Source organism: Xyrauchen texanus, chromosome 33, assembly GCF_025860055.1.
Source record: "Xyrauchen texanus isolate HMW12.3.18 chromosome 33, RBS_HiC_50CHRs, whole genome shotgun sequence".
Taxonomy (NCBI): Eukaryota; Metazoa; Chordata; class Actinopteri; order Cypriniformes; family Catostomidae; genus Xyrauchen; species Xyrauchen texanus.
Genome location: NC_068308.1, coordinates 21,791,489 through 21,817,005, shown reverse-complemented (window position 1 = coordinate 21,817,005; position 25,517 = coordinate 21,791,489). Strand labels below are relative to the sequence as shown.

The 25,517-nt window shown below is 37.1% G+C and overlaps 1 long non-coding RNA gene across 1 annotated transcript; it reads left to right on the top strand.

The window, feature by feature from the left end:
- Positions 1–7,473: 7,473 nt before the first annotated feature.
- Positions 7,474–25,460, top strand: LOC127627032 (uncharacterized). Its single transcript, XR_007968515.1, has 4 exons — positions 7,474–7,545; positions 11,986–12,102; positions 20,834–21,040; positions 24,615–25,460. It is a non-coding gene; the product is annotated as an uncharacterized LOC127627032 (long non-coding RNA).
- Positions 25,461–25,517: the final 57 nt, after the last annotated feature.

Genomic DNA, 25,517 nt, shown 5'->3' with positions numbered 1-25,517 from the left:
ATTAATAGTTAATGAATTACCTATCACTACATTATATGCATCAGACGGTCAGCGAATGGACTGTGGAGGCTGAGACTAGTAATGGCGTTCTTCTCCGCTGTGGGAGCTGATGGTCCAGGTGACACTTAACTGCTTCTCTCAGACTGACTGCTGTGCAGCCCTATAGGACGAGAGTTTAACTCCAGTAGATTATTACTCCCACAACTCGTGTGTGTTTCTGCACAAGCCTGATTTCCCCTCGTTGATGGGCTGTTTTGAGAGTGGAGAGTGAGCTGTGGACGGATGCAATCATAGCCTACATGCTTTAAGATGAAGCCATGCCTCGTAAATCTCTTACAGAGTGTTCCCGCTTTAGCTCAATCAGCATCACTGCTGGGCCACTCCAGATGCCACCTTTGTTTATTATGCCGAGTTTGAGTCAAAGGCAAAGAGAGTTGGAGGAGCTGACAGGTGCTTCTGACCGCAGGCTGTGTGTGTTTATATTTGAAGGAAGCTCTGGTGCTCCAAATCATTGTGCTTAGCCTCCAGGTCTTAACTCACAGCAATTAGTACTGATAATGGGAGCGTGCAGTGGATTACAGATATAATAAGACACTTATTTTTCTTCTTTATTTCTTTCTTTTTTTTTTGTTGCATTTCTATTTCCTTACTTATTTTTTAACTCTCTCATTCTCTCTTTTGCTCATTTCATTCTGCATAAAATCTTCAGTCCCTTCTCTTTTCTCTCGCTGCTTTCCAATCTCATAGGCTCCGGTGCAACAAATCTCTTAAAGGGATAGTTCAGCCAAAATAAAATTATCTCATAATTTACTCACCTCACGCCATCCCAGATGTGTATGACTTTCTTTCTTCTGCTGTAGTTTTTTAGAAGAATATTTCAGCTCTTTTGGTCCATACAATGCAAGTGAATGGTGACCAGACCTTTCAAGCTCCAAAAATCAAACAAAGGAAGCAGTAATCTATAAGATGTATTAGTGTTTAAATCTATGTCTTTAGAAGCGATGTAATAGGTGTGGGTGAGAAACAGATAAATATTTCAGTCGTTTTTACTATAAATCTTCACTTTCACTTCCACATTCTGAAAGTGAAAGTGGAAATTTATAGTAAAAAATAATTTAAATATTGATCCGTTTCTCACCCAAAGTGATTGCATTGCTTCAGAAGACGTGTATTAATTAATTAACTATGGTCATATAGATTACATTTATGCTGCCTCAATGTGATTTTTGGAGTGTCAAAGTAAAAAACATTTTCCATTGTTCACCATTCACTTGCATTGTGAGGACCTACAGAGCTGATATATTTTTCAAAAAATCTTAATTTATGTTCAGCAGAAGAAAGTAAGTCATACACATCTGGGATGACATGAGGGTGAGTAAATGATGAGAGAATTTTCATTTCTGGGTGAACTATCCCTGTATGTTAAGAAATGTATTTGTAATAATTGTAAAGGTATAATAGAATCGAGGGATTTGTTGCAGTGGCTGCTGCTTTTGCGACCTATCCTGTGGAGTTTTATTATTATGGAAAAGCTCTCCATATGAATTTTCTTGCACAATTACACCAATGCCATGCCATCAGAATTATATGTATAGTAAATGCACATGTTAGGCAGGTTCCCCTCATTTTTTTTTTAAATAGAAACATTAAGTTCAGCACTAAGGAACAGACTAAATTGTCCTACTGTATACAGAGAGAGAAAAACTGACAATTCATTCCTGAATGATTGCAGACATGAGAGTGAGGGGTAGCAAAACTCCAACTATAGAAAAAGTTGGTTAATTTATTGCCCGCAGAGCCTCAGTGTTACCTCTTATTGGCTCCCTTCTTTCGTCTGTTGTATTTCTTAAGAGTGGCTGGGCCAGACAAAATGCCTTACAATAAGATTGACGACACTGAGTTGCACCCATTCATTTTTACCAGGGATGAAAGACCTGTTGCAAATGAATAGAAACATGTCTGGACTATAGGTATAAATCAATGCGCTGACATGTGCACACACTGTACTTGTGCACACTGTTCAGTGAGCATTTGCATCATTTGCTTTCAGCCTCTGTTCATCATCACAGTGGCCTTAAAGGAATATTCCTCATTCAATACAAGTTGAGCTCAATCTACAGCATTTGTGGCATTATGTTGATTACAAAAAAACTATTTAAACTCATCCCTACTTTTCTTTAAAAAAGCAAAATTGAGGTTACAGCGAGGCAATTACAATGGAAGTGAATGGGGACATTTTTTGGAGGGGTTAAAGGCAGAAAACTGAAGCTTATAATTTTATAAAAGCACTTTTATTAATGTTTCTATTAAAACTCCTTTATTATTTGATTTATGAAGTTGTTTAAATCATTGTTTACTGAGATTAGGGTTTACGCCGTTACATGGATGAAACTTTACACAGAAAAGTTTCGTAAGTTATTTTATTACACTAAAATCTTGTTAACACACGTATTGTCTTGTGGATATACATTTGAAACAGTGAGTATTTTAATGTTTGCGGACTGGCCCCATTCACTTCCATTTTAAGTGCCTAAACTGTAACCCAGATTATTACTTTTTAATAGAAAAGGTGGGATGAGTCTAAATACATTTTTGTGGTAATAAACATTGTGCCACAAATGCTGTTGGTTGAGCTTAACTTGTATCAAACCCGGAGTATTCCTTTAAGTCTGTAAATGACCAGTCTGTTGAAAGGGAACAGATACTATTCCAGATATAAAATCAAAGGCCTATAACACCGCCCACTTATTTCCTTTTTCCTAATAAAAGAAAATAGTTGAATATATATAGTACTAATAAACCACAAGTTTGGTTATGTTTACCTGTGAAGTCAGTGGTAGCTCTGAAATACGCATATTTTGTACCACTAGACAAAAAATCTCTTCTACTGTAATTAACTTTGTGTAATAGAGCTAACGTCTAATGGAAATGCTTTTAAATTTCCATGTAATATTAAATGCCTGGGGAAATTCTTAGTAATGAACTCTTTGTCTTCAGCAAGAACTAAAATCATTAATTTAGGAACAGAAAAATCCAAAGAGTACTATTTAAGTGAAAAAGCATGGACATTTCTGTAATGCTAACCTTTAGGTCATCAGTGTGGTTTGGCAAGTAGCTTACAGAGAGAGAGAGGCTAATGCACCTGGCGCTAGTCCTTCCATCTGCATGATCTGAAAAGAGGGAGCCCCTGTTCAGTTTGGTTCAGTAAAAAGCATATGAGTGAGACCTATCAGAGCTTAACCCAGCATGAATAATGGTGCTGAATTAACTTATTTTGCAGAGGCTGTACAAGAAGGATCAATGAGGAAATTTAGTCTTTTCTGTGGCCCTATGCTTGTGTGTACTTTTCTGCCAAACCATACAGCACTTCAAGGGGAAGTTTATAAAGAGAATCTCAAAAGTTTGGTTCTGAGGGCATGCAACCCATGAGAGAAAAAAAAACAGTTGACATTATGTAAAAGCCTTTACTTCACCCAGGTAAATTTGTTAAACTTCTGTTGAAAGGGATAGTTCACCCAAAAATTATAAATCTCTCATCATTTACTCACTCCCCTGCCACCCCAGATGTGTATGACTTTCTTCTACTGAACACAAACAAAGATTTTAAGAACAATATTTCAGCTCTGTAGGTCCTTACAATGCAAGTGAATGGTGGCCAGAACTTTGAAGGTCCAAAAATCACATAAAGGCAAAATAAAAGTAATCCATATTACTTCAGTGGCTAATATGTATTTTCAGAAGTGATATGATAAGTATGGGTGAGAAACAGATCAATATTCAAGTCTGTTTTTACCATAAATTCTCCTCCCTGCCAGTAGGTGGCGATATGCATGAAGAATGCAAATCGTCAAAAACAAAAGAAGAATGAGAAAGTGAAAGTGCAGATTTTTTTGTTTAAAAAAAGACTTAAATGTTGATCTGTTTCTCACCCACACATATTATATCACCCACACATATATCCTCTGAAGATAGGGATTTAACCACTGGAGTCTTATGGATTACTTTCATGCTCTCGTTGTGTGCTTTTGGAGCTTCAAAGTTCTGGTCACCATTCACTTGCATTGTATGGACCTACAGAGCTGAAATATTCTACTAAAAATCTTTGTTTGTTTTCAGCAGAAGAAAGAAAGGCATACACATCTGGGATTGCATGAGGGTGAGTAAATGATGAAAGAATTTTATTTTTTGGGTGAACTATTGCTTTTAAATCTCAATGTTTATGTTGATAATTTATGTTGATTTAACATAGCAACCAAGCGGCCAAGACACCAGACCGCTCGGTTTTCCCGATGACCAGTCCTCCCCTGATCGGGCCCAAGTTGTGTTGGGCCACCGTGAAAATGCCCGGTATGCCAGATTACCAGTCCAGCCCTGCCAATCACCTGTCTATAAACATGAAAAATTTATAACACCATAACTAATAAAAGATAATACTAATACTAGCTAATACTTTATCCTTTTATTATGCTATTTCATGAGTGCAGTAATTTCTTCACAAGGACAGCTTTCATATATGTATTTTATGATCATAAATCTAAATCTGTTTGTAGAAATGTTTCAATAAATGTTTATTTAAAAAATAAATGTATAAATAATTGGTTATTTATACATTTATAAAGTTTGTATCTTTGACTGACACGTTTTATAGCATATTTTTATGGCTAATCTAATGATGTCTAATAATAGTATTATCTGCACATATAGTTGACAATAGTAAATTAAAAGCCTGTACAATATAAATATAAAGAAAAAACGTTTTAATGAAAATCCAAACGCTTTTCTTATCCTCTCTTTCTGACCCTCTCTGCTCCATATAGTTTGATTGTATCTTAGCAACTGAAGCCAGCGCTTGGTACTCTGGAATTGACATGAGCGCCGAGTTATGAAGTTATGAAGCTAGGTCACATATTTGAAGAGGAACATTAATAAAAGTTTTGCAGACTTGTTTAGTCAGATATATCGGTGAGTAATACAACGTCCGTTAACACCAAATGCGTTTTTGCAGCCGTCTGTGCTCTTCTGAAATGGTTTTCTATGTAAACATGCTCTAGTCTGGACGGAAGTCTTTGGCGTTGCTGCCACATATTAATTGACAAACATACAAGAGCGTCACTGACAACTTCAGTTAGAAAGAAAATAAATTCATTGAGATTGAAAACGCTTCTGATCCATTAATGGATCTATTTACATAACCTTAAAATGCTGTATTGTATTATTATTGATATAGTAATTTTATGGCTTAACCTCTTATTATTATTATTATTATTATTATTATTATTATTATTATTATTATTATTATTATTATTATTATTATTATTATTAATTTTAGGTTAGATCCAACTTGTGTCCGTCATGGGAGTGGCGCTCTCTATGGCAGTTCAGTGGAGCCGAACTGATGCAGATCAACTGGAGAATACTACACTGAATGAAGACATACTCACTGAAATCCTGCTCTTCACGGAGGAGTTCGGCGCCAGACACCCACAGGAGGCAAGGCTTATATTCAGAGACCCTTTACAATGGAAAACATCTCTGGAAGGGTCTGATTTCAAAACAGAATATACCATCAGGTAATACCAACAACTGTTCCACATCTCAGCACTCTTGCTTTTGTTTTTTGTGTATTTTTGTTTTTGTTAAACCAGAGTGCAGCCTTCCCATTTCAATGATAACAGACCTGCAAATTACCAGAGTGAGGATATTAACCAAGCATTCACTTCAGAGAAATTAAAGTAAATACTTCTAACTTAGTTTGTATATTTATTGTAATTTTCCTTAGAAAAAAACTAAAGAAAAGGAAATTTACTTTTAAGAAACATATTAACAACAACAACACAGCATTACAACATTGTAGACATTTTCACAGTTCTTGTTTTTCTGATAAATTAATGTGCTGAACCTATGCAGTCTTAAAGACCTGTTTATATCGGTGACTGTTTCCTTTAACGCATACCTCAGCTCTTAATGACCCGGGACCTCGTTCCATCTCCTGTACCTCAACCGTTTTATGGAGTTATGTCCACACCTTTTTAGTATTCCTACACCCTTTCTCTTCTGAATAGTGAAACAAAAAAGGCAAAGAAAAGAGTTTTTTATAACTGCTTAATTAACAAAGTATAGACCCTATATATTTAATAGTCTCTTTTTTTAGCTTCCATAAGTCATATTTTTATGATTATTTCATATTTATATCTGTAATTTTACCATCACAGGATATATGTACACTCACCGACCACTTCATTAGGAGCACTTGATATCTACTTATTCATGCGATTATCTAATTAGCCAATCGTGGGGCAGCAGTGCAATGCATAAAATCATTCAGATATGGGTAAAATCAGATATTCATAAAACATTATCCAACTCAAATGCATGTGACATAAAATAAAATAGAATTGGGTTGAAAGTAATCCAAAATTAGTCAGATAGGATTACCCCAAAATGTAAACTATGAGATTATGTTACTGATTGCACTTTTTAAACTTTATTACAATTCACAAGTAATCTAAGTAACCAGCACTGCAAATGACTAATATATTTATACGAATTACTACTATATCAGGTTGATTTTCTGTCTGACAATGGTGAATTATCAGTGTTCCATATGCGTGTACACACATAAGATATATGCTTTTTTTAAGGTGGCACTGTTGTTTCAGTGACTGACTTGATTTACATTTGAGATTGCTATTTGATGAAGCAATGTGGAAGTAAATATAGCAAGTACAACACATTATGAGTATGATATGACTATTATCATTTGGGTGTAAGATTGAAATTGTTATAATGTGTGTCTATTTAGACTCAAAAAGTATGTATGAAATGAAAGTAGAAAAAAGTCCAGTAAGGAGCTTGAAATCAAGTTGTTTTATATCCTGCAGCAGCTGGACACAAAGCTGCTCAGCATTGCTGTCAGACAGATCTCCAGGTACACACTCTTTCTTTATACACCACTGCATATACAGCACAGTGCCTTTTGTCAATGCATTCAGTCATGCTCCTTGTCTTAAATATCTCCTCTGCCTTTCCTCTTTGCCATATATTTAGCTGCTTTTCCTCCATCAGGCCGAACAGTTCTTCTTGTGGTTAAGTTTTCTTTATCCAATGTGGTCATCACTACAGGAATTCCTCCAGCACAATTCTCTGTCCTGAGTGCGGTTAGCTGCCTGTGCTGAGAATTCCGGACCGGGAATGGGCTTTAATCACACTGTATCGAGCCATGCTCAAGTGGAAATGCTGAACCATTACTTAATATGCTCGGAACCATTTGGCCCAGTGGTGGAAAAGGGCTTTATGAATGATGGACAAAAAAAAATTATGCTCTATGTATCTGCATCACTGGATCTGTGAACAGGTGAAGGTTTTCACTTTGAAGTTTGTATTCTCCTGTTTTTGTTATTGGTTAAAAAGCTGTATTTTAGTTATGTGTTGTGTGTGTCTGTCTGTCTTTGCCCAGAGAGTGCAGACTAATGGGGGTAGATCAGCTGAAGAGTTTCTGAGGAACAGTAGAAAACCGGGTGCTGAAGTCTGTGCGCTGCACATCAGGTTTGCATTATCCTCTCTTTTCCCCATCTCCATCACTTCTGCTCACTCCTCAGTACTCGCATCTCGTTCTGTCACTCACTCACTTCCAGACTTATTTTCACCCTCAATCTGACTAATACACAGCTAATCTTGTTTCTCCCTAACATATTACTCTCTGTTACACTCTCTCTCTCTCTCTCTCACACACACACACACACACACACACACACACACACACACACACACACACACACACACACACACACACACACACACTTACTTGAAGTAAGCGTGTAGAGTTGTTGGAGTGAGTATGTGAGCAACTTTACCTTTCAATAACTTTACTTTTTCAAAATAAAAGTTATACAATTGGAGTAAAGTTGTAAATTAATTTAGGCTGACAGAGAACAGTGCATTATTGTTAACTTTTTAACTGGGTAAGCTAAACTAGACTGTCTGCTAAAGGGCAAGACAACCTTTTTAAGATTTCCAGACAACCTTTTTAACAGTTTTGAAATTTCAATAATTTGTAGTGCTAGTTTTAACTTATGATTCATTAAAAAAAAGGCCCTCTCTCTCTATCAATTCAATTTCAATTTAAAAGTACTTTCTATCTCACCCTCACTCTTCAAGCTGCCAATATTAGTGGGCAATGGTGGATAACCACTAAATATAAAATGTCTGTTTTCAAGTCTCCGCAACATGGAAACCATTACATATGTCAGATTTAAGTTTGCAAAGAGATTCATCAAATCTTACTCTCTCCCTAAGGAGAACATGCTGATTTTTTTTATGCCATAACAATCAAGTGTTTTTGGAAAGAGGAGTGCGGCCCAAAAATTCTGAATGATGGATGTGGTTTCTTTTGAAAAATATGTCCCATATGTCATGTAAAATTGGATGCTTCTATGCAAATGAAGAGGGGACACAGTGAGGATGCTCAGGAGTATGTGGAAATATCGGTGGGGATGTTTGATTTATTTTGGGGTGATGTCGGCAGCAGCTCAGTCTTGAAGAGCGTTCAGTAATCTTTGCTGCCAGGACTTGCAGGCAGGGATTGTCTGTCTGCCCCATAGGAGCCTGCACTCTGTGAATTCTCCAAAACAGAAGTTTAATTGCAAGCTTTTTACTGTTGAGAGGTGACAATGATGCACTTATCTAGCATTTGTCTGAATTTTTTGTGTGTTCTGTAAAGCAAGCAGGACATTGGTATTTTTACACATTGTTTTTGGGTTATATTGTAGTTTTGTTTTATAATTTTGTTTATCATATACTCATATATACTTCGAAATGCAAAGTACTCCAAAATAACTGCAACGTTAATTTATTAATTGCAGCTATATCTTCCGTGTTTGTGCTAAAAAAAAAAAATTTTACACAAAAATTTTAAACTGTCAATTTACTGACCCTCACGTTGTTTCAAATCTGTATGGCATTCTCTCTTCTGTGAAACACAAAAGATGTTAGGCAGAGTGTTAACCTCAGTCACCATTCACTTTCCTTCCCTTGCCTTTTTTCTTTTCTTTTCCCTTCCCCCCCTTCTTAAACTCTCTAAATCAATGTGTTATTGCACATTTTAAAAGACCATCTTGTTTCCTCTGGATGACTCCAAAGATTATGTGTTCTCAAACACTCTTCTTCTTGGAGGCAGATGGTTGGAGAGATCTGCTCCCTTATAATTGAGACGTGTGACACAGAGCCCACACTGTTTATCACTTGCAGCACTTCTGGAGTTTTCCTCAATATGTTTATAATACTAGCGAAAAACTAATAATAGCAAACATTTAATGTCTCAGTTGTGGATTGTTCTGGGTGCACAATTCTCTTACATGTCATAGCAAAACACTTTTGCTGCATGGCTTGTGTGAATAATGGAAATCTCAAGTCAAGTCATTTTTATTTGTGTAGCGCTTTTCACAACACACATCGTTTCAAAGCAGCATTAGAGAAGATCATGCATTAACAGAAAATGAAACCGTAATATATATAAAATCTGCTACATAAAGCATAATTTGCCCGCAGTAATCAGTTTCGGAAATGTTGAGAATTCCTCAGCTGATAATGTTTTGTTCTTTTATCATGAAAACAATCAGTTAGTAACTTAAACAGGACATATCCCGGAAAGCCTGACCTGAGCACATAACAGATGGAAATTAATGCATCCCATCGGAATGCTAAATAATGCAATATGGGTTGTCTGAATCTGAAACGTGTCAACCTGTCAGGGGAACTAAATTTGGTAGATAATTTTAACATACACAATGTGTTCTTAATGTGTTTGAAAGGTATGGTATACACACACTTTTCCAACACATGAGGTAAGCGCAATTGAAAAGTTTAGACATGACAGTTATGTGGTTGTGTGTTCCAAATGTGCTCCTCTAGCTATGTTAATTCAAAGTGTTTTGAGCTGACTCACAGAACTAAATGTGTGCATTTAATCAAAGGCAGCATTTTACACACCACAACATTGTTAATTCTCATTCAAAACACGTAGGAATAGTTCAGCCAAAAATGAATATTCTCTCTTTATTCACTTACCCTGATGCCATCCCAGATGTGTATGGGACAATGAAGATTTTTAGATGATGATAGAGCTGTCTCAGGTCCTTATAATAGACTTACACGGGTGCCAGCGCTTTGGCGGTCCAAAAGACATATTTAGGCAGCATAAAAGTAATAAACATGACTCCAGTTTATAAATAAATGTCTTCCATCTACCAAAGAAAATCGATACGTTTGTGTAAAAAAATAAATATATATATATATATATATATAATTAAAACATTATTAACTTTGCTGACGCCAAGCGTGACTGTGGCAGCGGCGGCGTGGTTCAGTGTCTGCCCAGAGAGAGAGAATGCGGTAAGGGTGTATACACCTGAGCCAGATTATGATTAACACATGTTTATAGTTGCAGTGAGCATGGGGAGAGTGGTATAAAAGGACCACGCCACCGACAAGAAGCTGAAAGAGTCAGGGACAAGAGACCTCATTGTGAAGCTGATGAGTTATTGTTGTGAAACTGATTCATTATTATTGTAAAGCTGTTTGAGTCATTGTGGAGTATTGTGCTGGAGTATAGTAATTAAAGCCTTACTTGTGAAGAAACCGCCCTCCTGTGTCCTCCTGCTGTTAAGCTCCTTTACTGTGATGTAAGTGCGTTGGCAAGAATTCTGAAGCAGCGCTTATGTTGCCTTCATGTGCTATCGGAATTATCGTAAATACGAGTTTCCCTCTCAGAAGTTGCACATGACCCCTCAAGTCGTAATTATGACTGGGAAACTCTGAGATCCGAGTTTCCAAGATGGGAGGAGTAGTAAACATTCAACGTGGCGGAGGAGACTACGGTTTCTGTAGCGAATGACAGATTTGCTTCATTTTTCTAAATACAGCTAAATATTGTTAGCGCTTACCATTTTGGTCATATTCATTTATGTATATCTGCAACAATTTGATGCATGTTGTACATTTTTACAAAGTAGCGCATTGTATTTGACCAAAATTCCATTATTGTCAGGAAGCAGAGTAATATTTTTTATGGCATCAAAGGAAAAGTTCCTTGAGAAATATTTCTGAATGAACAAACGTTTTTTTTACAGCAACAAAGCACTTGAATGCGACATACTCGTAATAACCACTTCAGAAGTGGAAAGTAGGATAATTCCAATGACACATGAAGACAGCATTATTTACAACACACGAACGATTGTCACGCGAGTGTTCGGCCATTTCAAACTGCATCAAACCCATAAAAAGTTAACAACATTTTAACTATCGACTTGTTTCTTACATAAACCTATTTGTTTGCTTCAGAAAACCTTCATTGATCAACTGTCGATCACATGGATTACTTTTATGCTGCCTAAATTTGACTTTTGACCATCAAAGTGCTGGCACCCATGTACTTCTATTATACGGACCTGACAGAACTGTTTCTAATTCTAGACATCTTTTGTGTTCTGCTGAAGAAAGACAGTCATACACATCTGGGGTGGCCTCAGGGTAAGTGAATAATGAGAGAATTAAAATTTTTGGTTGAACTATTCCTTTAACTAAATCAAGTACATATCTGTCTGTCTGTCGTTATTTTTGTGGTTCTTCAATCTGACATCTCACCTGTTCATTGTACTTTTGAGGTCAGTTTGAAACTGCTGCAAATTACATTGATATTAATTGTAACGATTAGACATTTAATCAGAACACTTCACCTCTGAACCTTAGAGATTAAGAGTTTGAAGTGCAATATTATGTTTGTGAATGTGTGTGAGGTTCAATAAGTAAGTTTGTGTCTTTAGTCATTGTTGAGCCTTTTTACTGGCTCCTTGTCTTTTCCTTGACTCCTGTGCTGTTTGAGAACCCAGTGCATCCAAATGTACATTTCAGCCAAAAACACTGATACACCACTGGGAATGGAATAGATCTCTCTGTTTACATTTGCATTTTGATTTGGCTTTACAGGCAGTCCCGGGAGAAGGAGTTGAGAACTCTTATAAGAGGAAAAGTGATGTCTTCAAAGACCTTGCTACACTGCTGAAAAACTAGTCTCTGCACTTTACTGAGGCTATAAACGAACAGGTATTGATTAAAACCATATTCTTTCATCATATTTAAGACCTTGTTTCATCAAAAAAAAATAAATCTCTATGGCAAATCTCATTCAAGTTCATTCTCGCACACAAAATAACTAAACTGAGAAGACAATGCAACATACATAATAGTGTGTTTAGTTTATTGTTATTGTGTTTATTGTTATTTGTTATTAGTGTCTTTATTTTATTGTAATTGTTACATTGACTGGGATTGTTTTAAATATTCCCTCTTTCTGCATTTGGCCTTTAAATGCTCAACACATGACAGAGCTTTCATTGTAGAGTTTGCTTCACTCCACAGGGCTTTAGATGGCCTTGCCATGTTTAGGGAAATTCTACCATTTGAATTACATAATTCACAGTTATGCACTAATCATCAAAACATTTTACGCATAATTGTGGCATACTTCCATATGTGCTTGTTACTTTCACATCTCCAATGGTAAATTAATTTCTTCAGTTCTCCCTAAGAAATCTCAACTCGGAATTCACCGAGATGCAGGAGCATGATGTCACAAACATGTCGACACTCAGGGAGATATACAAATAAGTGATAAACATTCACTTTATTAATTAATATCGATAAATTAGTTTGTTTACACATTACATGATATTAAAGCTTGTTTAACAAATGCCTGCAGAAACAGATGTATAAAACATTAGAATCTCTTTTGATAATCGCACACCTGAAGCACAAATGCTAGCGCTGCAGCATTGTTAATCATTTGGGTTGCTAGGAGACATCTCTAATGAGAGTCAAACCCCTGCTAAGCTAACGAGAGCACTGCTGTTTTGAATATCGGGGACTGGAATGCATTTAATGTCGGTGATATCAAGTAGGAATATCCCACATTCAACTTGAATGAAATACAGCATAACGGTGTACCTATATGAAACGAAATGTATTGCAAATTGCATTTAAATCGCAAGTATTATTTTCCAGGTATTATAGACATCCTTGTTAGATTAATATGAAAAATTAGGACTTTGAATGTCTCTTTGGGAGACATTGATTTCACAAAACAGTCATGCTTCAGTTAAAATTAGGTTTGTTTGAGCATTAAGTGTCGTTTAAGGTTCTGGCTTTTGTGCGTGGATGTGTTTTTAAAATGTCAATTGGTATTGTTAATTAGCTGGGATATAATGTACGATGGGCAATGTCTTATTCATTGTGAAACTGTTTCTTAATGGCATGAATCACACTGAAGGCCTAGACTTTAAATGCACAGCCCGCCACTGATAACCAGGGAAAAAAGCCTGGATTACTACAGAGAGACATGGTTCAGCAGCGGTAACCATTCGGCCCAATGCTGGAAAATTGTCTCTTGATGGCATTGTTGCCTTGTTTGGTGTAGATAGGTGCATGCTACCTAAAGACAGCAAGTGCCAAAATAGTGTTTTTGGTACAAGTAATTAAGTACTTACTATAAGCACACAGAAGTGACAGCAATGATTCATCATGAAAGCACATTAAACTTTTAAAATCGATTAAATCCAAACAACAATACAGCACTGGACATAGTAACATTCAATCAACATGGTATGAAGAGGATTAGAGGGTGCTGTGTTGTGTTGTGTTAATATTGGCTAAATGGACCCCAGAAAGGAGGTCAATACATCAAACAGCACAGCTGTCCTTCAACTGGCAGCAGTATACTCCTGTTCTCTCCCCGACCAGTGGTGTGAGGTATGCAGTCTAAGATTAATCACAGCTGAGAGCAGAGAGCAGGGGAAGAGGGGACAACCTCTACTCTTTTCTTTGTGAAAAGAGTGCGTGCTTATCACAATAACTGAGAGAGAGACAGATTAAGAGAGTGGGCGAGAGAGGGAGTGCTCTTCTCTGTCGTTGTGCTGTTTTTTCACATCAACGCAGTGTGAAAGAATGTGAGAACAGGCCAGTTATACAGACCCCTCTGAATTAAGTAATCTCCAATAATGGCCTCAAGATGTGGTGAAAAGTGTATTTATCGTTTGAGAAATGATATCCAATTTCTCATTAGTGACACAATTATGTATTTGTTGGAAAAATGTTTTGTTTTACAGACTGGCGACAGTTACGGGACCAAATATTTAGTCTTTTGTACATGACATTTCAAAATGAGGAATGAAATGAAAATACATTTTCAAATATACATCACCTTTAATAAATGACCATTTTCCATGTTTTATTGGTATTGGCTGGCTCTATGTTCTCCTAATCAGTCTTCAGCTTCATTGGTAGCAAAGTGCAGTAAATACCTTTTATGTTGATGCAGACAAAATGTTTCCTTCAAGAAGTTCATTTCTTCAAACAAAGTCCTCAGATCCACTCTAATGTTTAGAACCAACATAATTCTGTCCTTGAGCAATATAAACGGAAACTCCATTATTCAGACAGATTTCTCTTTATGTTCTTTGCTAATTGATGATGTTATCTCTCTGCGATATAGTTTACAGATGGAAAATTAAGCTAGACAGAAAGATAATTGCTTCACCGTATAGTAATGGTTATTGTCTTGCTCGCGCAAGACTGGTATAAAAACCTCTTTCTTGTGCTCCCGTAATTTACCTTGAGGACAGAAACATAAAATGCTCCTTTCATCATCCTGTTTCATCTTTTTGCATTGAGATACAGTTTTCAGACACAAATTAGGGCTCCAGGATTTAACCTGAGCACTCTCTGTAAAGATGTCCAAGTTAAACTCTGTCACGTCCAGGACAGACTTCATCTTCCTGAATTGACGAACAGTTCCCATGAGTCTGTGCTCAGTTGCTCTGCTCACTTTCAGTAACTCTTGCCTCTAATGAATGCTCTTTCTGAATGTGCTATAATTCTTAGCCTCTATGAGAAAGACTGTAGGAGCTGAAGCCAAGCTTTATGCTGTACTCGACAGAAGCTGCTCCTACAGTATGACAGATGCGCTTGTTTATTTGGCGCAATATGATTTACTCATCTAGGACATGTTCCTGAACCAACATCGTTTGTAGGTCTCAGAACAACATTGCTATCAACCAGTCTAAACACTGACCATCATGTTAACTGTACCCTAAAATCAGAGGGCAGTTATTGATTGATATAAATGTTGTTTCAGATACAGCAAAGCATGTTGATACAGGAACATTTCCTTGTATAAATCATGTTAAGATGTTTATTTTATACATAATAATGGTTGTTACTTCACTGTAATTTCTATCAGAATATTGTTAAAAAAAAATATATATATATATATATGTATGTATGTATGTGTATGTATATATATGTATGTATGTATGTATATATGTATATATGTATATATATATATATATATATATATATATATATATATATATATATATATATATATATATATATATATATATATATATATATATATATATATTAGCTTATATACTCTAAGCTACCTAAGATGTGTTTCTGCTTCCGTATATAGTGTTGTCTTATTTGTTTTTAAACCTGCGCTAGACGGACATCTTTGACCATTGCGTCACGTCTCGCTGTTTTTCTTCAGAATCTTGTCCATGAGCTCCATATTTTAAGACATCCGTCATAATTCAGAATGCTGTGTATCATTTTGACTGATAAAAAATGGCAAGAAACCCTGCCTAAACCATATTTATAGTGGATATAAAAAGTCTACACACCCCTGTTAAAATGCCAGGTTCTTGTGATGTAAAAGAATGAGACAAAGATAAATCATGTCAGAACTTTTTCCACCTTTAATGTGAAATATAACGTGAACAGTTCAATTGAAAAACAAACTGAAATCTTTGAAGGGAAAAAAAAAAAAACTAACAATAACCTGGTTGCATAAGTGTGCACATCCTTGAAGCACCTTTTGATTTTATTACAGCACTCAGTCTTTTTGGGTATGAGTCTGTTAGCATGGCACATCTTAACGTGGCAAAATTTGCCCACTCTTCTTTGCAAAAGCGCTCCAAATCTGTCAGATTGTGAGGACATCTCCTGTGCACAGCGCTCTTCAGATCACCCCACAGATGTTCAATTGGATTCAGGTCTGGGCTCTGGCTGGGCCATTCCAAAACATTATTCTTCTTCTGGTGAAGCCATGCTTTTGTGGATTTGGATGTGTGCTTTGGGTCGTTGTCGTGCTGAAAGGTGAACTTCATCTTCAGCATTCTTATGGATGCCTGAAGGTTTTGTGCTAAAATTGCCTGGTATTTGGAACTGTTCATAATTCCCTCCACCCTGACTAAGGCCCCCGGATCCAGCTGAAGAAAAACAGCCCCAAAACATGATGCTGCCACCACCATGCTTCACTGTGGGTATGGTGTTCTTTGGGTAATGTGCAGTGTTGTTTTTGCACCAAACATACCTTTTGGAATTATGGCCAAAAAGTTCAACCTTGGTTTCATCAGACCATAACACATTTTCCCACGTGGTTTTGGGAGACTTGATGTTTGTTTTTGCAAAATTCAGCCAGGCTTGGATGTTTTTCTTTGTAAGAAAAGGCTTCTGTCGTGCCACCCTACCCCATAGCTCATTCATATGAAGAATACGAGAGATTGTTGTTACATGTAGCACACAGCCAGTACTTGCCAGAAATTCCTGCAGTTCATTAATGTTGCTGTAGGCCTCTTGGAAGCCTCCCTGACCAGTTTTCTTCTCGTCTTTTCATCAATTTTGGAGGGATGTCCAGTTCTTGGTAATCTCTCTGTTGTGCCATATTTTCTCCACTTGATGATGACTGTCTTCACTGTGTTTCATGGTATATCTAATGCTTTGGAAATTCTTTGGTACCTTTCTCCTGACTGACATCTTTCAACAATGAGATCCCTCTGATGCTTTGGAAGCTCTCTGCGGACCATGGCTTTTGCTCTGAGATGCAACTAAGAAAATGTCAGGAAAATCCTATTAGAACAGCTGAACTTTATTTGTGATTAATCAGAGTCAATTTAAATTATGGCAGGTGTGTAATGACTTCTATTTAACATAAGTTTAAATGTGATTGGTTAATTCTGAACACAGCCACATCCCCAGTTATAAGAGGGTGTGCACACTTATGCAACCAGGTTATTTTAAGGTTTTTATTGAAAATGTTCCCCCACGAAGATTTCAGTTTGTTTTTCAATTGAATTGTTCACATTATAGGTCACATTAAAAGTGGAAAAAGTTCTGACATGATTTATCTTTCTCATTCTTTTACATCACAAAAACCTGGCATTTTAACAGGGGTGTGTAGACTTTTTAAATCCACTGTACATGGTATATTTACCTATGTGGCTTCACTCTCTCTCTGTTTCTGCATGTGAGAGAGAGAGAGAGAGAGGGGGAGGTGCTCACAGCAATGTGAGCATAAGAAAACTGCACTTTTAATGCAAAAATAACTAACGTGCCACATTTAAAAGTACTTTGCACATGAAGTTGCACTGAAGTTGCACTGAAGTTGCATGAAGATACATTGGAGAGTTTTTATTCAGACGGTATGACACAATCTAATTAGATCAGCTCTCATTCCCAAATAATCCTGCTTTCTTTCGTCCATGGAAAACAAAACAAGATGTTAGGCAGAATGCTAGTCAACTTTAGTCACCTTAGTCACCGTTAACTTTCATTGCAGATTTTTTCCATATGTTGAAATGGAATGGCAACATATTCTAGCATTTTTCATTATAGTTCCTTTTGGGTTCCATGGATGAAGCTGCCTTGAAAGAACTTGTATTGTAAAAATCACTAAAAACAGAAAAAGATTTAGGTGAATATTTTCAGTCCAGAACGAGCCATGTGCTAGCAGGTTGTGTTCGATTATTGGTGGCAGTGAGCAGAAAGACTTTATTATTCTTTGAAGCAATGATGCCAGGCAGACAGTTCCGAGTGTAAGCATATGTTTGTGTGCCTAAAAATGCCCACCAGACTTTCATGTTTTACAATGCCAGCGGGCAGGAGCTCAGCCATGAGCACTAACAGCTGACGGGTGATGGACAGAGGCCCTAAAGAGAGTCATAAAAATAGTCTGCTTAGACACAAATCAAAGCCCTCTTTGTTATCCATATTTCACTGTATTTCCTTATTTTCTAGATTTCATCTGGCTCCTTCTCTCTGTCTTTTTCTTTCCATGTCACTCTCAGGTCTTCCAAAACATTTTCAAAAGGCTGCGTATGAGAGTTGTTCAGAACTCTGATCACCATGCATGAATAGATATTTATCCACCTGAAATGACCCCATTACCTTGGGTGCATGTTGATTTGAGAGCAGATAATGCTTTTAGCTGCATGGTGGGGACTCTTGTAGTATGAAGAGTTCAGCTGAGAATAGGCTCATGTACTCTGGATTGCCGCTTGAGGTTGCTGTAATAAGTCTCAGACACGCTCTGGTCCTTCAGCCATCAGTCAACCATCGCTCCCTGATTTCAGCCCAGAAACCCTCAGCACAGTCCTGCTCCAATTCAACACCAGTTCTTAGCCAAAGACAACATGCTGTATCTCCTAACATATCAGTTGCATGAGGAACTGATGCATTATTAGATCAGACACTTTTAATCAAATGTACACAGCCGGGAATGTGAAGCTCATCAGAGAAAAGATATCAAACTACTTGTAAGCTTTGTCAGACTGGGACAGGAAGACACTGTGTCTTGATTAGCAAGTTTGTTCATGGTTTGATGTTGGAGTATTTTGAGGTTTATTGAGCACTTATTTGATGTTTTCTTTTGACATTCACGTTTCTGTTTGGGATGTTTTGTGCCATATTAGAGAGTTCACTCTCCCTATACTTGGAACTGGTTTTTACAAGCTTATTACAATAATTATAATATTAAAGGTGGGTGGGTGGAGTGGTGTGGTGAAATGGATATTATTTGTCTGTTCTCAACTTTGCCCTTTTTTATGGCAAACAAGCCATGAAAGGGACAAAGTGTGCTTTGACTAGCTGGATCCAGACAGAGACCCTTGTTCCATATTTAAAGCTTTTTGCCCTTGTGTACTTTTTCTGACCTCTTCCTCTCTCATACATTTCTCTCTTCCTTTCTCTTTGTTATCTCCATTTTTAATAAAAATTTTCAATTTAAAGTACTTTATTAGCATGATTGTGTTAACATACAATATTGCCAAAGCATTAATATACAAAACAGATAATGACAAGACAAATAATAATAATAAAACAGTAACAAAAACAATAAAAATAGATTTAAAATAAGGTGCCAGGTTATAAAATAAAAACTGTAATTACAATATACACTATACAATATATCAAGATTTATTTCTAGAGGACATTTACAAGCAACAGAGTTGCACCATAATGCTGTCCAGTAAAATATAAAACATAAAGGAAAAAAACAGGAGCAAATACGCAACTGACAACGATAATAAACAACATGCGGCATACAAAATATACAGTGCAATAAACACAATGCAGTCTGTGTAACTAAACTATAAAACACTTCAGCTAAGAAATATAAAAAGATAGAGAATTCAGATTTAAGAACAGATTTAAAACTAGCTAGTAAAGGAGCAGACCTGACGTGAAAGGGCAGGCTGTTCAAAGTTTGAGATCTGCAGCGGAGAAGGCCCGGCCACCCTTAGTTTTGCAGGGACAACGAGGGACAGATAAGAGAAGATGATTACGTTATCTAAGTGCTCTTTGTGAAGAGTAAGGAATCAAAAGCTCACTGATGTACAACACCAGATATAGCCTTGTACACACAGAAATCAATTCTATAATATAAAATAAGCATTTAACAAGACATTATGAACAAAAAATAAATAAATGCTATGAACGAAGTATATTAAGGCAGTAATTGGTTTGAAGGGTGTGCACTTCAGAAATGAATTTTGCTGAAACTGATGCATGATTGTCTTTCCCCTCACTCATGCTCCTTTCTTTCTTTCTTTCTTTCTCTCTCTCTCTTGTTTTTAGATTTATTGTAGCAAATAGATTATTATATTGCAGCATATTAACTAGTTTTTTTTAAATAATTATTATCTAAAATTTGCTGAAAAAGATAGAGCTGATGAATGGCTAATAGTAGGGCAGGCTATTTTCTGCATAGCAGGTGCCGGTTACTAAAAACGTTCCTGCCTGTTAACCATTCATATGTATCCTGTTGAGCTTCTCACAGAAGAAAGAAAAAAGAGAAAGAAAAGAGAAGGACAGTTCTCACAATTTCAAAATAATCATTGTTCCGTTGCTTTGCCACTAAGGCTCCCCTCAGTGTGTGCCAAACTGCCAGCCTGCAGTTCAAGGAATGTACAGAAACAATAAACCTCTCACATTGCATTGGCACTTAAGAGAAGAGACTGTGCAAATTCTTGGAAATATGTTTTTATTTCTCATTTATTCTCATTAATCATAGGCAGAACTGTTATTCCTGCAGTGGACTGTTGAGAAAGGCTGTATTATAAATGCTCAAGGATACAAGTTTGTAAGTGAGATTGAGTTTTTATATGTCTGCTTAGAAGAAGGCTGCGCTTGCTTGAAGATAAGTGTGATTTGTCTCCTCAATAAAGCTGTAAAGAGACATCATTTCAGATGTATAATGGAAAATGTGCTGCTAAGCTTAGAGTGCGATCATGCACTATAATGTCTTAGAACTTTGTTAAAAGAACAATGATTTAGAGGAAGAACTCTTTTAACTCCCCAAGATTGAATAATTTTACAAGCACAGTTTATTGTATCATTTATAGTTTGCGTATCATTTATAGTTTGTGCTTTTGTTGCAAATTGTGACAGGTCCTTATTGACTTTCTTTTTGAAAGTCTTTTTGACTTTTTCTTTTCTGCAGGACTTTGCCAGTCAAGAAGTACCATCAACTGAAAAGATCCTACACGTGGAAGCAGTTGATTTGGAGGAAACAGGCCAAACCCTGAAGTCTTACGATCATCGGAAAAAAAATTTGCGAGACAACAGCGAATGCGGAACATGCCAGGCGGTAGGAAGAAGAAATTAGAACCATCTTTGAAATGGAAGAATCTCTGCCTCACGTCCCCTAGTGAGTAAATGATAATTCCAAATCCCTGTGGATGTCCTATGAGAGTCCCCCCAAAATCTAAAAGTAACACTTTAAGAGAGGGTTGTGTGGCTTATATATCAGCGGCTCTCTTCTTACATTAGTTTATTTGTGAAGTCATGGCATGATATAATGGAAATACTCACAGCTGATCATTCAGACACACAGTATATTCTAGGATTGATCCCACAGACAGATCGTTTTTTTCAGGTGTTTCAACTCTTGTTTCTTGTAAACCTTCTTTTCCTCCACTAGTCATCTTATTTTCACACAAAAGTAATCCTTTGATTTGGAGAAACAGTAATTTGCCAGATGTGAAAATGTGGTCCTAGCAAAAGAGCCTAAATAAAAAAAGAAAATAAAGGTGTCACACCAAATGCAGAGCTACAGGTGAGAATACAATAGTGGTTAAAACACATGCAAATGCACCAACCAAACATGCTATATACTCAATTCATTAGCCTTCTTGCTGCATTCCTATTTGTAAACAAAAAAATCCATGTGGCTTTGTGGTTTGTTTTATTCAGTCTCATAAGCATTTAAATATCAGAAAAATTACCTGATATTTTTTTGAAGTCTGAATGTATTGACCCAAGAGTGTAAAACAACTCATTGATGGGGAAAAAGTGCTTACATTTAGAAAAACATTTTGTGCTGAAAGTGAATTTATTATAAAAAATGTTTTTTATGGAACGGCATCCAGAAATTGTTCCTTCTCCCTGAAAGATGTCACTGAAATAAGTTGAGATATCTCACGGATGTCTCACAGCACTAGACTGTGTAAACAGCTAATAAAAATGTGACTGCATGCTGCAGACACTTTCTTTGATCAGCCAATCAGAAGACTTTGTTGTCCTTTCTGCCTATTGATAATTTTTGCATGTTCTCATAGTGAAATATTTGAAGCAGTTCATTAAGGTTTAACTCTTTAAGCTCTGAATGTGTTTTTAAAGATTTCCAGTGGCATGCCCAAAATTAAAGGCTTATAACACTACAAAAAACCCCAAAGAAGGTCAGTTGTTTGGTATCATTAATTTTTTCTTTATTTAATATTTTGTGATAAATTCTGAGACTCTCAGCCTAGGAAACTGCTGAAATATCACTCCAAAAAACTGATTTAACATTATATATATCTATTTCACTGTGTAAATAAGGTAGCTCCGAAAAAAAACTGCTTTTGTTTTGTTCCCAATCCCAAAACAAAATAATTGTACATAAGTACTAATTTCACATGCAAGTAAGACAAAAAGGTATTCTCTCCTTCAAAGGGTAACGAGAGTAAAGATATCTTATTTGTGTTTTTAGCTAGATAGCTAAATGTGCTATGTGCACATTGTACTTGGTTAGGATTATGTAATGATCTGTGCATCCAATTATGTTGTGTGTGGGGTCATTTTAACAGAAATCGGCCAGCTTATTTACATCCAGAGATATTTATGTGAAATAAGAAAGGTTTCAATTTTTTTATAAATTTTTTCCAGTAGTTTCTTAGGATAAGAATCTCATAATGTATAATAATCTATATCCTTAAACAATTTGAAATGATTTCTTTACAATATACCAAACACTTGACCCTCCTTTTTTGTTTTTTCAAATTATAAGCCTTTAATTTTAGGTATGCCACTGAACCAGGAAATCTTTAAAAAATAAAAACACCTTCAGAGCTTAAAGGGTTAAAGCAATTAAAAAAAAAAATTTGTTGATCAAGACTGTAGATATTAATATTTTATTCTTGGCGGACCCACCGGTGGGTTAATGTCAAATTCAGATTCATAACAGTTGTCAGCCGAGTACGCTATTTTGCTACTTTTGTGTTTGACTACCGTGAGAAGACGCAATGCTCCATTGTTCTGTGTCATTTTCAACGCTGTGTTTTGGATAGAGGGGGTGTGTTTATTTAAATGACTCCGTCTGCTGCAAGTTCCAGAATGGCTAAAATCGATAATAGTACCTTAAATAAATATCTGATTGTTTAGATTTTTTCATGGAGGCAGAGGAGAAGGCCCAAAAAGAGTAGACAGAGCAAGAAGTTCTTGGAATATGGTACAAAGTCAGTGGCATCAAAAAACAAATAGGAAGCAAATTTTTCAGGATCTTCTATGCCAGGATGCCAATCTTCTCAAAAAATATAAGCCACCATAATTTTAGTCCACACAAATAGTTTTTCCGTAGTACCGTGGTATTTCCTCTGAGGTAAAAGTCTAACGATTGCAGCAGGATCTGAAAATCCTTCTCCCAGGAACATGCATAAGTGAATAACCCTTTAATCTTCTTGCCAAACATATAGAACTTATTCAATCACTGAGGAAAAAAAAAAACTCAGTTTCAGGACAAATTTTTTCAGCTGTGGAGGAGTATTCATTTTATAGCCCTCAATAAGTCATGGATGAAGCAGCCGTTCAGGTTGGTGGAGAAACGGAATGGTCTTCTGGTGCTACTGGGAGTAGTGGTCTGTAATAACCGTTTGTGTTTAGCCTGTGCTTCAGCCACTGATAACCCCGTTCCTTCTCCTGACTCCTCTCTGTCTGTTTGGCGGTGGAAAGTGAAGACTCCAGCTGTCCCCATAATACTGGCTGCCAGAGTACACAGTCCTGCCTATAAAGAACTCCAGGTGTAGCCGCAATTTCTCTGTCCTAAAGTCCTTCTACTAATGGAACCATTTTAATCAGTGCTGCACAAGAGCCTATGCAACGTTCTTAAAGAAATGGTTCTCCCAAAAAAATGTAATTATGTAATTATTTACACACCCTCATGTCGGTCCAAACTCATATGATTCACATGAACTGCTTTTATTATACTTTTGTAAGCTTTAAAGTAGGGGTGTGGAAAAATATAGATTTTCCGATGCACCACAATCATAATTTGAACAATGTCTATATTGATTCTTAAATCCCAAGATTGATTTTTGCTCTTAAGTGCAGCCTTCTACTTCAACGAGAGGAAATTGCTTACACTTGCAACCAAATTTCTTGCCATGCGACGAATATGTATATATTTGGCAACTGGCTCGCTAGTTATTTTGAAGTATATTGGTGGAGTATTCAGCATCAAGATCCTTTCAATGGGTGTTGAGAGCTAAAGTTATTTGGACATGTGCAATGTGCGTTCAAAGATGAGAACCATGCATGTCACTGAATAATGTCTCTTTTAACCATGGTTAAACCTTTATAGCTCAGGGTTAACCCTATAAAAGCTGTGTCCAGTCTGTCCCTCAGGTGGGTTTGCCATTTAAGAGGTTAATACCCTTGCTGTTCTCTACAGTCAGTTGTTGATAATAAATAAATAAATAAACATTTAATTCTAATCATCCATGGCACAGATGAGATAAAGCCATTGGGTCCTCTTTTGTTAGCATGCGCTAATTTACAGAAGCTCTTTACTGAACTGCCATTTTTGTTAAAGAGACAATTTTAGCATGTGTTCAACAAAATGTAAATACTTGTGTGGTGATGTGGGCATGGCAAAGTGACGCCTGTGGAGAGTGAGGCCAGGAGAGGAAGAACGGTAAGGATTGTCACCTGGGGAAATAATCTCTAACAGCTGTTTTGTGTTACAGGGAACAGTTGGAGAGAGATAAAGAGCAGCCAGAATGGCAGTTGAGGGAGAGAGACCTGAGTCTTACAAAGACATGGACTGCAGTGGCAGAGAGTGTTTTCATTTGTGTTTTGGAGCTATTGAGTTTTGTTTGACTTAATGTTGAAAAGCGGTACAGAATAAGTCACCCTCAAGTGTGTAAACTGGTTCCCGCTTCCTCATTTTCCCCTGAACTGACCTGAGAGCTGTCACTGGTGTCGAAACTCGGGAAGCGGAAGGAATCGCCGTTATGGAGTGCTCGCCACTGGCCAAGGTGATCAAGAACCTCACTGGCATCTACCAAACTCAGCACCAGGCCCTCCTGGACCTGCGCACAGAGCAAGAGCAGTGATTCCAGGTGCTCCTTCAGGCCCAAGCTGAGGACCGGCAGGTGTTACGAAGCTTAGTACCCCTGGGGGAAACTTCAGCTGCGACCCCTGCCACAGCTTCGGCCATTCGCCATGTCACACTCTTCAAGAAGGGCCCGCAGGACAACCTGGAGGCCTTTATCAAATTCTTCGAGCGGATGGCCAACTCCTGGGGATGACCAGTGGACTTTTGCCATTGTTGACCAGGGAGGCTCAACTCGTGGCCCAACAGCTTCCAGTGACAGACCTCCTGGAATGTGAGAACTTCCGACGAGTGGGTCAGCTGCAGCCCAGAACAGCATCACCTGCACTTCTGCTCATGAATGCTAGGCGAGCTCGGTCACCTGTTTGCATTTGCTCAACAGATCTGTGACTCCTGCTGGTGGTGGCTGCTGGAAGCAGGACACGATGCCGTGGCAGTGATCGATCTGGTGGTGCTGGAGCAAATCATCTCTCGACTGCTGAAAGGGACATTGTATATATATATATATATATATGTGTGTGTGTGTGTGTTGTGT